The following is a 14,779-nucleotide window of genomic DNA, read 5'->3' on the forward strand; positions in this document are numbered from 1 at the left end:
CCTTTTTTATTTGGGTAAAGATTTGATTATTTTGGTGAGCTGCTTCTGGTTGTATCTGAGAGCTTGCACTTTCCACCTTCTACTGCTTCTGCTAGAGGTGGTGTCGTTACCCTCCTTGTGCTGCTTGTGCCTCCAAGGCTGCTGGTGTCTTGGTGCTTAAAATGTCACTGCAGCCTCAGCTGTCACCACCAGAGTCACCACGCTGTGAGCACTTCAGCTGCTTCTGGGTCATCTGGGTCTCGTGTTCCTCCACTGGCTCTCTATGGGCTCTCTACAGACAGGTGCTGCTACCACATGCACCACCTGTGCTGCTGCTCCCAGGTTTCCTGGGGGTACTGGCAGCACTGCTGCCAGAGGCACTGGTTCACAGGTGTCACTGTCCCTGCCAAGGTTACAGGGTCTCATATGCAGCCCTTACTGCTGGTAGAGCTGGTGTCAGGGGTGCCACCACTATGGTCTGGATCATGGGTTCTGCTGTGGTTCCTGAAGCCTCAGGTGACAGGTGCCACCCACCACCTCTGGGGGGACAGGGGCTAAACTACGAGTGAGTGTCCTTGCTGCTATGCAGCCTCTGGTCATTGGTGCACACGAGTTTACTTTGAAATCTCAGGTCAGAGCACCCCTCTATAGCCAGGAAAATCCACATTTTGGATACTGTTCCCACTTCTGAAAAGACCGGTGCCACTGCCACGGGAGGGGGCTGGGTCACCAGCTCTGCTCTGAGTCCTAAATGCTCAGCACCTGTACACCACCTGCCACCACTTGGGGGAAGGCAGGGGCTAAGCCATGAGTGTCTGCCCCTGCAGCCTCTGTTCACCAGCGCATGGTCCAGTGTGAGGATCTGCATTTTGGATTGCTGCTGCCAGGGGAGGGAGAGAGGGCTGCTCCCCTAGTTCCACTGCCTCCCAGAGGTCCAGTCCATCCACCTTCAGATGTATAGGTGCAGGGATCTCTCTGGTGTTCTGGTGTGCTGTGCAGGGAGTCCATTGTTGATCAATGGATGTCTGATTGGTAACTTAGAGAGAAGAGATAAAGGGAACAACTCATCCCGCCATGATGCTGACATCACTCTCCCAGTGAGATTTCACTTCTTAAAAGTTAAGAACAGGGACTGGCCCGTGGTGTAGTGGTGAAGTGCACGTGCTCCACTGCTGGTGGCCTGGGTTCAGATCCTGGGCACGCACCAATGCACCGTTTGTCAGGCCATGCTGTGGTGGTGCCCCATATAAAGTGAAGGAAGATGGGCACAGATGTTAGCTCAAGGCCAGTCTTCCTCAGCAAAAAGAGGAGGATTGGCATGGATGTTAGCTCAGGGCTGATCTTCCTCATAAAATAAAAAAAGTTAACAACAGAGGAAGATTGGCAACAGATGTTAGCTCAGGGACAATCTTCCTCACCAAAAAAAAAAAAAAAAAGTTAAGAATATTTTTCATTACATAGGTATTTTTGGCTTTCAGCATGTGCTCACACACTTGGTTCTCATTGAAGTGAGCTTGGGAGCTAGATTTTATAAAAAAGGAATCTAAGTCTGATATCTAAGAGGCAAGCTTCTGAACTATCACTTGGGTGTCTAAATATCCAATGCTTACTCTCCATTTAAAGCCAGACTTTACCAGATTTTCAATGGACAGTTATATTTCAAGACAGTTATATTTCATAGTGCATTTTTGAATCCTTAGATGATGCCAAATAGAATGGGGAGAAATGTAATTAAATATAAAAATGGAAGAAAAACTTAGCATATTATTAGTGACAGGTTAAAAGATTATTGTTTCAGTAGCCATCATTATAATACATTATGCCAGAGTTTTAGGATATTTTGAAATTCTTTTATAGGATACAAGCTAGCATAGTAAAGAGCATCAAACCTTGAAAATGTGTTCCCTCTAAGATTTTAATTCAGCACTGTGAATTGCACATTATTTCAATCAGTTTTTGAATGAGCTACTCAACAATGTAAGAATCCAGGAGGAAGCCATCTCTTTAATTTCACCTCAGGAATTTCAAAGATAGCTCCAGAAAATAAGAAATGACAGATGTGCCTGGAATTTAATTTTCTATTCCATGTTAGGATGATATACTGAAGAATTCTGTGTTTTCTATTACAAGTATCACTGAAGACCATTTCCATAGTGAGACCAAATTTCTTAAGATTCTGATATGGCCGTCCCTGAATATTTACCAATATCACTTCAAATGATTACAGGTCCTGCATGTGAGAAATGTATACTACCAAGGCACTGTAAATCTAATTTACCTGACTTCACTTGGTAGCATGTTTTCAATGGATTTGATGGGTTGCTTTCTCTGATTTTTTAAAAGAACGCTTTATGTCCAATAACAAGGCATTGTGCATGTCACAATGTGTCTTGACAGTTGTGATAACATAAAGCCTATGATGAACCAGAAATGCGACAGGGACTCTCTCACACTGTTCTCCCCATAATTTTTCTCCTGGGGGTGGCAAAAATGTAAATATCCACTTTGCAGGATATAAAAGCTCTTTGAAAAAAGACATATAGATAGTATTATTCTCAGGTCTTTAAGATTATTTTCCCATCTGCCAGCAAAATCCATTATAAGATAGGGTCTGTCCTAAAGACATTTAGACCACCCTTGGGGATTATGTACAGCCAAAGTAAAAATCTTCAGAGAGTCTCAAAGAAGGACATTCTCACACAGTGAAAAAAAGAAACCTAAAACAATATTGATATGGATCAAACTTGATATAAGATCGAGTTTCTCTGTCACACGTCATCTGACCCCTGTCTGCCTCTCTAGCCTTACCTCCTTCTTGACCTTACCTCACCCTCTGTTTTAACAACCCTAAATTGCTTTTAATATCTCATAATACCATGTTCTATCCTCTTGCCTCTTTCCTCATGCAATTTCTGCTACCTAAAATCCTTCTCCCATATACTTCTACTTTTTAACTTGTTTTAAATATTAAAATATAAAAAATTTATATTAAAATACTAAATATAAAATATTCTAAGATAAAATTCATCTTAGAAGCCTTGCCAGACCACTCCTGCCAGATCCAGACTGGGAAAACTGTTGCTCCAGGGTGCTCCCAAGATACCATAGGCATACTTCTATCCTCTTTACCTTACTAATGTAAATGTCTGTTAGCCACTGTACAATAAAGTTCTTGAGAAAGGGAATACCTCTCATTCATGTTTGTATCCCCAGCTCCTTACATAGTACCATCCACACAGTAGGCATTCAATGAATATTTGCTGAATGAATACAGACAGACTCCAAGGTAAGGCATGGTTTCAGTCAACCTAGCTTTATGTCTTAACTTGAGTCCTTTATGAAGAACAATGATCACAGAATATAGTTTAAGTCCATGTTTCAACTATACTCATTTTATTAAGAAACAAGACTGCATAGTTCAAAACATAGCAACATTCAATTATAGTTCTACAAGGCCTCCAAATTTGCTCTTTGAGAGAAAGCAGGAATAAAAAGTTAAGCAAATACTTCATATACTGAAATTTTCAACCTCCATTATGAGTTTACAAGGCAACTAAAGGTTGCCCATCAACACCCCCATTGAACTTTTGATAAGTTTAAAGATAAAGATCCTAATTAAATCCCAATGGGAAGAGCAAAGTCACATTCCAGGATCCAGGTGAAGTTTAATTTCTTCATATCTACTGTCCGCACTCTCAGATACATCAATTATGCACCACTAAAATATTTTCAATGAGCTCCAATTTGGTTATAATAAAGTAACCATTGTGAAAAGACTATATGGCAGCAATATGCACGCAGGGACATCAAGACGAATCTACGTTATGCCCACACCTGAAATGGGAAGCCCTATTACATTAGTCAATATTTATCAAGCTTTGATCATATAGAAATAAAGTACAAAACTCTAAGAACCTAGGCTATCTTCTCCAGCACCTGTCTCCGTATGTAAGAACTATCCATTTTATGGTAGGAGAAACTGATATATTCTCTTATGAAGGAAATTATTGACACTTCTAATAGTTCACTAAAAATTCAGGAAAATAGCTGACTTTTAATTGTAGGCCAGATTAAAAACATGAAATATATAGGAACTCACCTATTTTGTACTTTGTAAGATGAGAAATGCAACTAGTTTGGATTTTATTTTATGACAAATCACAAATTTCCAGTAAAATTAAAATGACATGTTCATAGAGTAATTCTGAATGGTCAGAACTAAAAATAATCAGTCATGGTTTGGAAAAAAGTATTTCCTAGTTTTTATCTTTAAGTGATTACAGGAAAACCAAGTTTATACAGTTTGGTTGATTATAAAACATATTTCCCATTGAGTACTGTGTTTTTTTTTGAAGGCTATTAATTTTATTTTTAAATGTGAACTGTCAGTGTATGAATTACCATACGAATTGAATTGTATCACTTAAAGAAACATATAACACATAAAGAAACACATAAAGAAAGTTTGGCATTTCCTTCTATAAGAAAATGTTCAAAAAGAATGTGAGGTACCTATGCATATCCTGATAATCTACTGTTTGCTGCTAACTTTTAAAAAAGACTACCTATACTAATTTTATATTAGTATATAAATTTAGTATATAAATTTATAAATTTAGTATATAAATATATAATTTATATGTTAGTATATAAATTTAGTATATAAATCACAGAAATACATTTTTGTGAATATTCTCTTGCATGTAAGTGAGGAATCCTTAAGATTATTGAAATTATTGATTTATATCACTCATCGCCTAATACTTACTTAAATGTATTAAAATTAATGTTACCTCTGTACTAAGGAAATTGTACAAGTTCACCTTACTAATTTCCTTACTATAGAACTAATTTATAAATTATTTCTTTCAAACTACCCTTGATTTATTCACCTTTATTTCTATGCAATTTAAATTTCAGCAAAATATTACTACTTCAATGATTTTAATCCCAAAATACTATATAACATCTAGTCAACATTTTTATCACTTCCAATTTTATTGGCAATTATAAACTCTCTGCACTTTTAAATACTTGCTCGGTCTACATTCTGTTTTATTAATGACCTTTTTTATCTGCTCAGATAGGAAGGGCAAACAGCCCTGGGAAAAGTGGTGTAAAAATCTAGAGCTTGGATAACTAGAAAAGGCAAGCAGAAGGAATATTACAATTTTAGTTCCATTTGAATATTTTATCAGAAAATATGAATTGATAAGCTTTAGAATCTTTGACTAAGACCAATGCTAACAACAAAGTCAAAATTCGAGGAGGAGATTTTTAATAGCCTATTGAATTAACCTGGTTATTAAAGTGATTTCTATAGTATGTCTGGTAATTGCACTGTAGATATTTCAGATGCATAGTTTATTATCATTCCTAAAGAGCTTGTCACCAGTTGTATAGAAGTAGAGTTGCCAGACACAATAAACGCAGTATTTGAGACATACTTATACTAAAAATTTAATTGTTGTTTATTTGAAATTCACATTTAACTGAGCATCCCGTATTTTTATTTGCTAAATCTAGCAGCTTATGTAGAAGCGTAAGTAAAGGGATACTAAGTCATTTTTCCCTCACATTTGGATTGAAGAAACTCTTGATCTCTAAATATTACAAAAATAAGTGTTCTTAGACAGGACCAGCTGTATAATGTGCCCCATGCAAAATGAAAACACAGGGCCCCCTTGTCAACAATTATTATTTCAAGATGTCAATAGTAGAGCATTAAGCCAAATGCCCATGAAGCCAGCCCTGTTCTTAGAAATTTAGACTCCCAGTTAGTTTATATATGAATCAAGTGCACTTACATTACAGAGAAACACAAATGAGTTCATTTTTAACTGGGACTGGTCTATACCAGGGGTCACCAAACTTGGTCTATTAAGGGCTACATACTAAATATTTTAGGCTTTGAGGGCCATTCAGTCCCTGTCACAACTATCAACTCTGCCATACATAAACAAATGAGCATGGGCTATGTTCCAAACATAGCCCAAAACAAAAACAGCTGGTGTTTTATTTTACAAAAACAGCTGGTGGACCAAATTAGACCCATGGTCTATAGTTTGCTGACCCCTGGCCTTTGCTATAAACATGAGCAAAATTCCCAGTTAGATTTGTTTAGATTCTATACAGATATAGCCACTAAGGTAGAAATATATCTAGGGGATTATAATCATTTCCCCAAGACATTAAAACATTTTTGCAAAAATAAAGTAACAGAATCTATTTTTTTTTGTATGTATCTTTATGCTAAATTCAACCATTTAGCTCAAACCACTGCCCCACTCTTCTAGGTCCTCTAAAAATATCAGGGAATGCCAAATGAGAAATGTAATATGTGCTCCCTTTCTCTTCCTTTTCAATTTAAGTTTACTTTCATATGCTGTTTTATTGGTAAAAAACTTTAGAGTCAAAGGAAAAAACAGAAGAAAGGCATAGAGATGTGACTGTCATGCTCTGTTCTCACTGGAATGATGGCTGCATGAGAGGCCATGCAGGGTTGAGATGAGACTGTTCACGACTACAAACTTCGAAGACCTTCTTGATGTTCCAAAAGTTTTCACATAATGCAAGCCCTCTGATAGTAAATAGGTGAAACAGTTGTTATTATTTCCATTTTAAAGATAAGGAAACTGAGACCCAAAAAGTTTAAATGTCTTCCAAGAGTCATATGTCAGAAATAGAAAAGCCAAGCTTATATTCCAATCTTCTGAGCTCTTGGTATCACAGAAAGGACAGATTGTAGAGGCATGGCCCCTGCCTTTGAGTAGCCAATGGTCAAAAATGGACAAATAACGAAACACAAAGACTCAAGGAACAAAAACATACATTTAATTAATTTGGGTTACTCAGAAATCCATATGTACAATCTAAGTACTCAATGAAGTCGGAATAATTGATAGTTATATAAGGCTTAGTTACAGAAATAATTGGAAGTTATAGTACGGGAAAGAACTAGTTAAAAAACATTCTAGTGAAAAATAAGTTTTCTGAGTTACTGCTACAAAGATTTGGCTGAATGGGTATGTTTCAGCTATTTTGCTTCTTCCCAGACATCAATCTCCCTCCCCAGGGAGCATCCTTTGAGAGTTGACCCAGTAGTGTCAAGCAAGTACTTGGCAATCTTGCCTTAAAAGAGCATGATGTTTTCTAAGCAGAGTAGATTTCCTCTCATCAATGTTTTGGTGGTGAGTTTTCAAGGTAATCCTTACCCTCTGAGTCTGAAAAGAAGTGGAAACATACCACTTTGTATAGCAGACTGGGAAGAATTATTTCTCATCCATTTAGTTAAACACCTATCTGCACTAGGCACCTTCCAGAGTAACAACAGAGTTTTCCAACCATTTTGGTTTGATCTGATTTTTCTAACCCATCCATCTTTGTGGCAGTCATTGCAGGAACCAAAGAGATGCTTGGAACCCCCGGATACGGTATTGTGTCTCCCAAGGTGTGTGCCTTCCTTCTGAGTTATGCATTCTAACCTGACACTGATTTTAGATATGACTTGCAGTTACAGAAAAAGAAAAATAAAAGGATTATTGGCCAGGGCCTTTCCTTTAAAACCAAGAAGAGTATGTAAAATGACTGTCCCCCCCAATCATAATATGTATCAGAGTGAAGCTGTCTGGTATGATGAAAAGGAAATGAAATTTTAGAGTCAGAGTACCTGCACTCAAATGCAGGCTCCACAATGTATTAGCTATGTGATCTTGAACTTGATCTTTCTGTGCTTCTATTTCCTTATATGTAAAATGGGAAAAATAACATTGCAGGGTTGATATATGGAGTCATAAAACAAGAAATGAATATAAATATTCTGATATATAATATTTTTTCAATAAGTAGTATTTTTGCTATCATCTTTTGAATAATAAACAACATTCTTATAAAAACATATTCCAAAATTCAGAATCTACTATATTGAAAATTCTGAATTGAATTTGATGTATATTATGTTACTTACAAAATATTAACAATTTCTGTTTTATATCCTTAGATATTTGGTTTGCACTTTAATTTCCTTTATTATGGTATCTTAGGTACTTTTATCTAATCCATGAATATCTAGCCCAAATTCTGCAATAATAAACACTATATTAAAATAAATGATCTTCTGCAAAATGTATTAACAAGCAAAGAGAATTTGTTTTCTTTTCCAAGTAATTGAACAATGAATCAACTTTTTCCACTTAAAATCTTCATTGTCAGTCTTCTTATTAATATGGATTTTTACTTAAAGATCCTAGAGTTAATCTCCTAGTTCTCAAAGTTCTCTATAATACTATAGAAACACTGTCTTGTAAATTCAGGGGAAAATTACAATATTAGATTTAAATCCAAATCTCTAAGACCCTTTCAGGAAGTACATCTCCTTGTAAAGAAAATTTTCAGCCGTCTTATTTACTAGATAAAGAAGGCAGACATTCTACACGTATCCTGAAAACCATGCAGCAACAGATCAGGAGGAAGGAGAAGAGTCAAGAAAAAAAATCATACCAGGTCACTTCTCTATCCTGGTGCTACATTCATTTTCTAGATTATTTGATAAATCATATTATTCCCATAGTTTACATTAATTATACACAACCTTCAATAATTAAATCCCTGCACAATCAAATTAACCCATATATCACAGAACCAGGTCCTAGATTCATACACTGAGATGATCTGAGATTACTGAGCACCATCTCAGTTTCTAGATGAAGAAATAGAGGCCTGGGGCTGGCCCGGTGGTGTAGTGGTTAAGTTCACGAGCTCCGCTTCGGCCGCCCAGGGTTCACGGGTTCGGATCTTGGGCATGGACCTACACGCCGCTCGTCAAGCCATGCTGTGGTGGCGATCCACATACAAAATAGAGGAAGATTGGTGCAGATGTTAGCTCAGGGACAATCTTCCTCAAGCAAAAAGAGGAAGATTGGCAATAGATGTTAGCTCAGGGGACAATCTTCCTCACCAAAAACAAAAATAGAAAAGAAATAGAGGCCCAAGAAGGGAGGATGTTTTATCCGAGTCCTACATGTTCCTGTTGGTCGTTCTTAATCAAGAGCGAGATTCATTTTGAAGTTCAGTATTCCTAATTCTTACTAAAGAGTATGCTTTCTTTGTACATACTCCCTGGCGTTAAGGTGTGGGGACAGGCAGAGAGCACAAGGAGGACAGCTTCTGGGTGCCCATAATGTTCTGTTTCCTGATCTGGGTGCTGCTTACAGAGGTGTGTTCACCTCATTGAAAATCCATTCACACTGCACACTTATGACTTGTACACTTGCCTGTATACCTGTTATCCTTCATTAAAATGTTGTAAGATGCTTTCCTACTTTCTGTTCAGTGGTAATTGACATATATCACACAGTAGTGAAAAGCCACTCATCTTTTATTGAACATCCACTATTTGCCAAGCACTGTGATTTGTACCGATAATATAAAGATAAATGAGCTAAAAATCTCTGCCCTCAAGAATCTCCCAATCTGTGGAGAGACAGACAATAAATAGTTGCAAAGCTGCGAATGAAGTGCCGACAGCTAAGAGAAAAGGAGCCGTGGGGACCCAGCACCCAAGTCAGCTGGGGTGGAGGTGAAAAGTGTGTTGAGGAAAAGTTTCAAAAGAAGAAGATGCTTGATTTGTGTCCTCTGTTAATTTCCCCTTGCTGCTGTAACAAATTACCAGAAATTTAGTAGCTTAAAACAACATAAATTTATTCTCTTACAGTTCCTGGGGTCAGAAGTCCACAATCAGTCTCACTGGGCTTAAAGTCAAGGTGTTGCAGGGATGGCTTCTCCTGGAGGCTCTAAGGAGAATCTGTTGCCTTGCCTCTTCCAGATTCTAGAGACCTCCTGTATTTCTTGGATCGTGGCCTCCTTCCTCCATCTTCATAGTCAATAGCAATACAGCATCTTCAAATCTCTCTCTCTCTGACCTCTGCCTCGGTCGTCACATCTCCTCTGCTGACTCTGACCCTCCTGCCTCCCTCTTACAGGGACCCCTGTGATTACATTGGGCCTATTGGAAAATACAGGATAATAGCACCATCTCAAGTTTCTTAATTTAATCACGTCTGTAAAGTCTGTTTTACCATGTAATGTAACATAGTCACATCTCTGGGAATTAGGATGTGGATATTTGTGGGGGGCTGAGGGGACATTATTCAGTCTACCACATGTCCTGAAAGATGAGTAGATGTCAGCCAACTGGACAAGAGAGAAAAAGATATGACTGAAAGAAGGACTCAGACGTTGAGTCGGACACTTTGATAAGGCTGGACAGAAATGTAGATCAGATTATAAAGTGATTAATAATGCCAAGCTGAGTTCATATTCCAAAGTAAAACACAAAAGAATTTCAAGCAGAAGAGGGATGCAATCTGATGTGTATTTTAAAAATATTTTAACAACAAGACATAAGCTAGAATTAGAGGGATTCAGAAGAAGACTGAAAGAAGAAAGAAGCGATTGCTCAAACAGAGGTCTGAACTACACAAATCATGGTGATATGGAAAGGTAGGCCCAGGTTGAAGAGATATTCAGGAAGTAAAATTAACAAAACTTAATGAGATAAGGGTGTAAGAGAAAATGGGAAAGAAGGTGAGTGGTGAATGGTGGTGCCATTAACTAAAATTGGGACTCCAGGAAAAGGAGGGGACTAGAGGGTGAAGACAATAGGTTCTGTTTCACACACATTGAGTTTGAGGTTCCTGGAAGCCTTAACTGTGAAGATATTTGGTTGCTGATAATACATATTAGTCTACTCTACACACAACCACCAGAGGAACCTTGCTAAAATGTTAGAGCATATCTCTTTACCAGTCAAAGTTCCAAATGACTCCAATCTCATTCAGAGTAAAATCCCAAGTCCTCACAATGGCCTATTAGGTTAGGCAGTCTAGCACCCTTGATCTCTTTAAACTACTTCTCTACTTTTCCTTGCTTCACTCATTCTGCTCCAGAAACACTGGCATGGTAGTTCCTCAGATACCTCAGGCATGCTCCTACCTCAGGGCCTTTGAACATGCTCTTCCCTCAGCTTGAAACTCGCTTCTCCCAGATACCCATGGATCTCCTGCCCTAGCCTGCTTCACATCTTAACTCAAACATCTCATCCCCAGCGACATCTTCCCTGACCTCCCTGGTTAAAATTGCTACGCCCTGCCAATCCCTGTTTCCTGCTTTACTTAGTCCATAGCACTGTTCTCTGTGAACTTACTGTTTATTTTATTTATTTGTTTGTTTATTTTCTGTCATCCCGTACAGCCCAAAGCTCCTCCTTGACCCACTGGAACATAGGTTTCCCAACGGCAGGCATGACTGTTGATTCCTTGCTACATGTGGAACACTGAGAACAATACCTGGCACGTAGTAGCAACTCAATAAATATTTGCATCATGATTAATACTGGAGTGCAGGAAAGAAGTCCAAAAGCACTGATTTAAGAGTTACGTAAGTGGAGGCTGACATTAGCACATCCACAGTGCTACACAGACATACACTTTTCTAGACATTTTTATAGCTCTTAGGTTACAACTAAAGAAGCATAAAACTAGAAGAGAAAGTCTGTATGAAAAAGAGAGGCAGAGTGTTTAGGTTCTTTAAAAAAAAAAAAAACAGAAAAACAATGTCAACCATTTGGTCCTTCTTAATAATTTGTGAAACTATAACACATTCATACAAAATCATTTTTAATGAATAATAACATGAAACCAGAGAATACACTGAATTGTTTAAAACCTGTGCAATGAGAAGCATATGAAAGGTAGTTTCTTGCACTTGAGATGCCTGCAATTTCCAAAATAGATTTTTAGATATATCACTGCTCATTAACACTTACTTGATCTTATGTCTCTATTTAATTATGCATCAAACAGAGGGCCAGTTCCAGGGTTTAAATTCACAATAGTTCTTAATAGCACCTTTCAGCACGAATAAGGGAACTGCCAGCTGAGAAGCAGCTCTAATAAAAACAGTGTCCTGTAGGAATTGTAAAGTGGCTTATGATGCTTCCCGTGAACATCAGGGAGGGACTATAAAGTACCACACACAGCGTGTATGTGCCTTTTGTGATTCCTGGAAGACACGCTGGTAGGCAATAAAATGGCAGCAACCAATTTAAAAGGCAGCTTTAGGAGAGCTAATCAAAGGGCTGAGTTTCCCATTAAGTGTCCTTGCCTTTTCTATTTTGAATTGCATCATGTGATCTCTTTGATCCCGAGAAATTTTCTTTTTAAAATTATACTGTGAAATCTGGAAAGCTCTAGGTTACTCCCCCATCCTTGAACATTGACAATATTTTCTACGTAACACTTTCCAATATCTAATATTTAGAAATTTTACCCAATATGTGGTCTAGATGTACATTTTTCCTCCTCTTTATAAACATTAATACAGCTTTCTCCAGGAAAACTACTTGACATTCTAAATCATTACATACATCTAAAAATTCGAGCTAGTATTTGCAACCAATTTCCTGAAAAATACAGCTTAAATAAATCACATCCAGCAACCTGCATAGCCAATCTCTTTTCATCCTGTGTATGTACCATGATACTAATGGAAGACCTCTTTATACAGCTTATATTCAAGTCGCTTTGAAGACATTGATTTGCTGGGCCCAACCGTGTACATGGTTCTATCGACAAACTATAGCACACACACTAGCACAAGTGCTAATTCTTAATAAGGGGAACATATCTCTATCTTTAATTATTTAGGTGTATGGCTCTAGCACTCAAGAGGGATGTTATATGGACCAGGAAAACAATACATGAGTGAAATTTAAAACTTTTCACTCTAAAACCAGTCTTGCCACAAACTGTATAATCTTGGGCAAGGTCACTTAATTCCTTGTGGTCTAAATTTTCTTATTTGCAAAATAAACGGGTAAAGTAGGTGATGGTTAAGAATCCAATTAAACCATAAGAATACATTAGTCTAAATAATTTTTAGGTATTTTGTCTATAATTGGTTTATATGGCCCCAAGATTGGCAGAGTATACACTCTTCGAATAAACAGGGTGATATTCTTTCTTACTTTCCAGACATGATTAATAGACAGTTAAGCACATGCTTATCCACACGATTACCCTTCCATTTAAATTTGAAACTCATCATTACATAGTGATAAACATTCAAAAATAAACTGGATAATTCTAAAAGTCAAAGTGTTAAATAAAACAAAAACTTATGTAATGAACATTCCTGCTTGCCTGCATAGAGGCTATTCTCTGCTTTTACTTTTTTAACACAGTATCAATTTTGGTTAAATAATTAAATGTGAGAGCTAACACTTCAACAGTACTTTCCTGTTTTCTTAGTAGTTTTTGTCTAATAACTCACTTAAACCTCACAGTTACCTTACGAAGTAAGTAGTGTTACCACCCCCATTACAAAGGAGGAAACTGAGTTAGGGTTAGCTTGCCTAAACTCACAGAGGTAAACAGAAGAGGCGGGATTTGAACGCAGGCAGTGGGGTGTCTATGCTCTTAACCAACACACCCTTCCCACACTCAGCCTGTTTGGTTGGGGGAAGTTATTTCCCTACAACTTCAAGAGAGTCTCCTGATCAGTAAGCCAATCATGATCATCCCAACCACCTTACAATCATTAAATGGCATTTCCTGACAACCAAGATGGCCCAGGGCAGTGCACAACCTAAGTTGGACCAATCAGACTAAAGGAAAGAATGTTTACTCCATGGTAGGAAGGGAGGTCTACTCCAGACAAGGATGCACGTTATTGCCAATGCTGCTGGCAGCCTCCTGCCAAGCACGAAGGAAGCCAGTCTGAGAGGAAAGCCCACACGAAGCAAGGGGAAGACCAAAAGAATCGTGAGGACGTGAGGCTGGAGCCCCCATGTTACTATACCCAGTTTGCTCTGTCTCTGTACTTTCTTCTCTGTAGGATAACAGATGCCCTTTTGTTTAAGCCAGCTTGAGTCAGGTTGCTTCTTTTTTATACCTGAAGGTATCCTGACAAATATTGGTATAATTAAGCACCTTATTTACAAATTCAAAATTGTTGTTTAACCAAGCCTTTTTTTCCCTCTGCCCTGATTCCAAGACCTGTTGTTATACAATATTTGTGTTAACTCCCACCGAATCTTACTGCTGAGTCATTCCCTTTCCAGGGCACTCATTCATTTGACAAAGATTTATTGAGCACTTATTCTGTCTCAGGCATCGTGAGGCCCCGGTTTAATGAGATAAATGAGTCACAGCCCCCATTCACAGAATTAATGTCTAGGAAGGAAGACAGACATATAAATCAACAAATTACCATAATATGCAATGATGCTATAATATATAAACACTGTGTGTGTGTGTGTATGTATGTGTGCACTGAGAACATAGAGAATGGAATCTTTAAGATGTTTTGGAGGACTTTATGAATACTTCACAGAAGCGGTAACACTTTATTTGGAACTTGAAGGATGACCAGGAGTTTTAGTAGAGAAAAGGCATTCTAGGCAGCAGGAAAAAGATGCTCAGCAGCACAGACTGTGAAAGTCTTGGGACTGTCTGAGAATGGCGGACAGTTCCAAGAGATGAGTGCTTCAAAAAAGTAAGAAAAGGGACAAGTTCTAGGACTCTAGGCCTGGTCAATCTCAAAAGTCCTTCCAGTTTTTATTCTCATACATTAAGTAGCTTAAAACTCTTCCTCATCCTGGCCACCATCATCCTCTGTTGGGCTAAATAAAGGGTGGAAGCTGTGTTTCTTTGACTTTTCTAGTTCTCTATCTAAGACCAGAGGCAAAAAGCTCAAGAGATGTATTTAATCACCATTATGGTGTTTGTGAGACCCTGATATT

General features: G+C 37.9%; 1 protein-coding gene across 1 annotated transcript in view; it reads right to left on the minus strand.

Annotated features, from left to right (window-relative positions):
* MAPK10 (mitogen-activated protein kinase 10) overlaps positions 1 to 14,779 on the minus strand; it is a 308,625-nt gene that overhangs the window by 193,967 nt on the left and 99,879 nt on the right. The gene's annotated exons all lie outside the window — the stretch shown is intronic.

The sequence above is a fragment of the Ceratotherium simum genome, chromosome 8 (assembly GCF_057802395.1).
Source record: "Ceratotherium simum simum isolate JZ-2026a chromosome 8, ASM5780239v1, whole genome shotgun sequence".
NCBI lineage: Eukaryota > Metazoa > Chordata > Mammalia > Perissodactyla > Rhinocerotidae > Ceratotherium > Ceratotherium simum.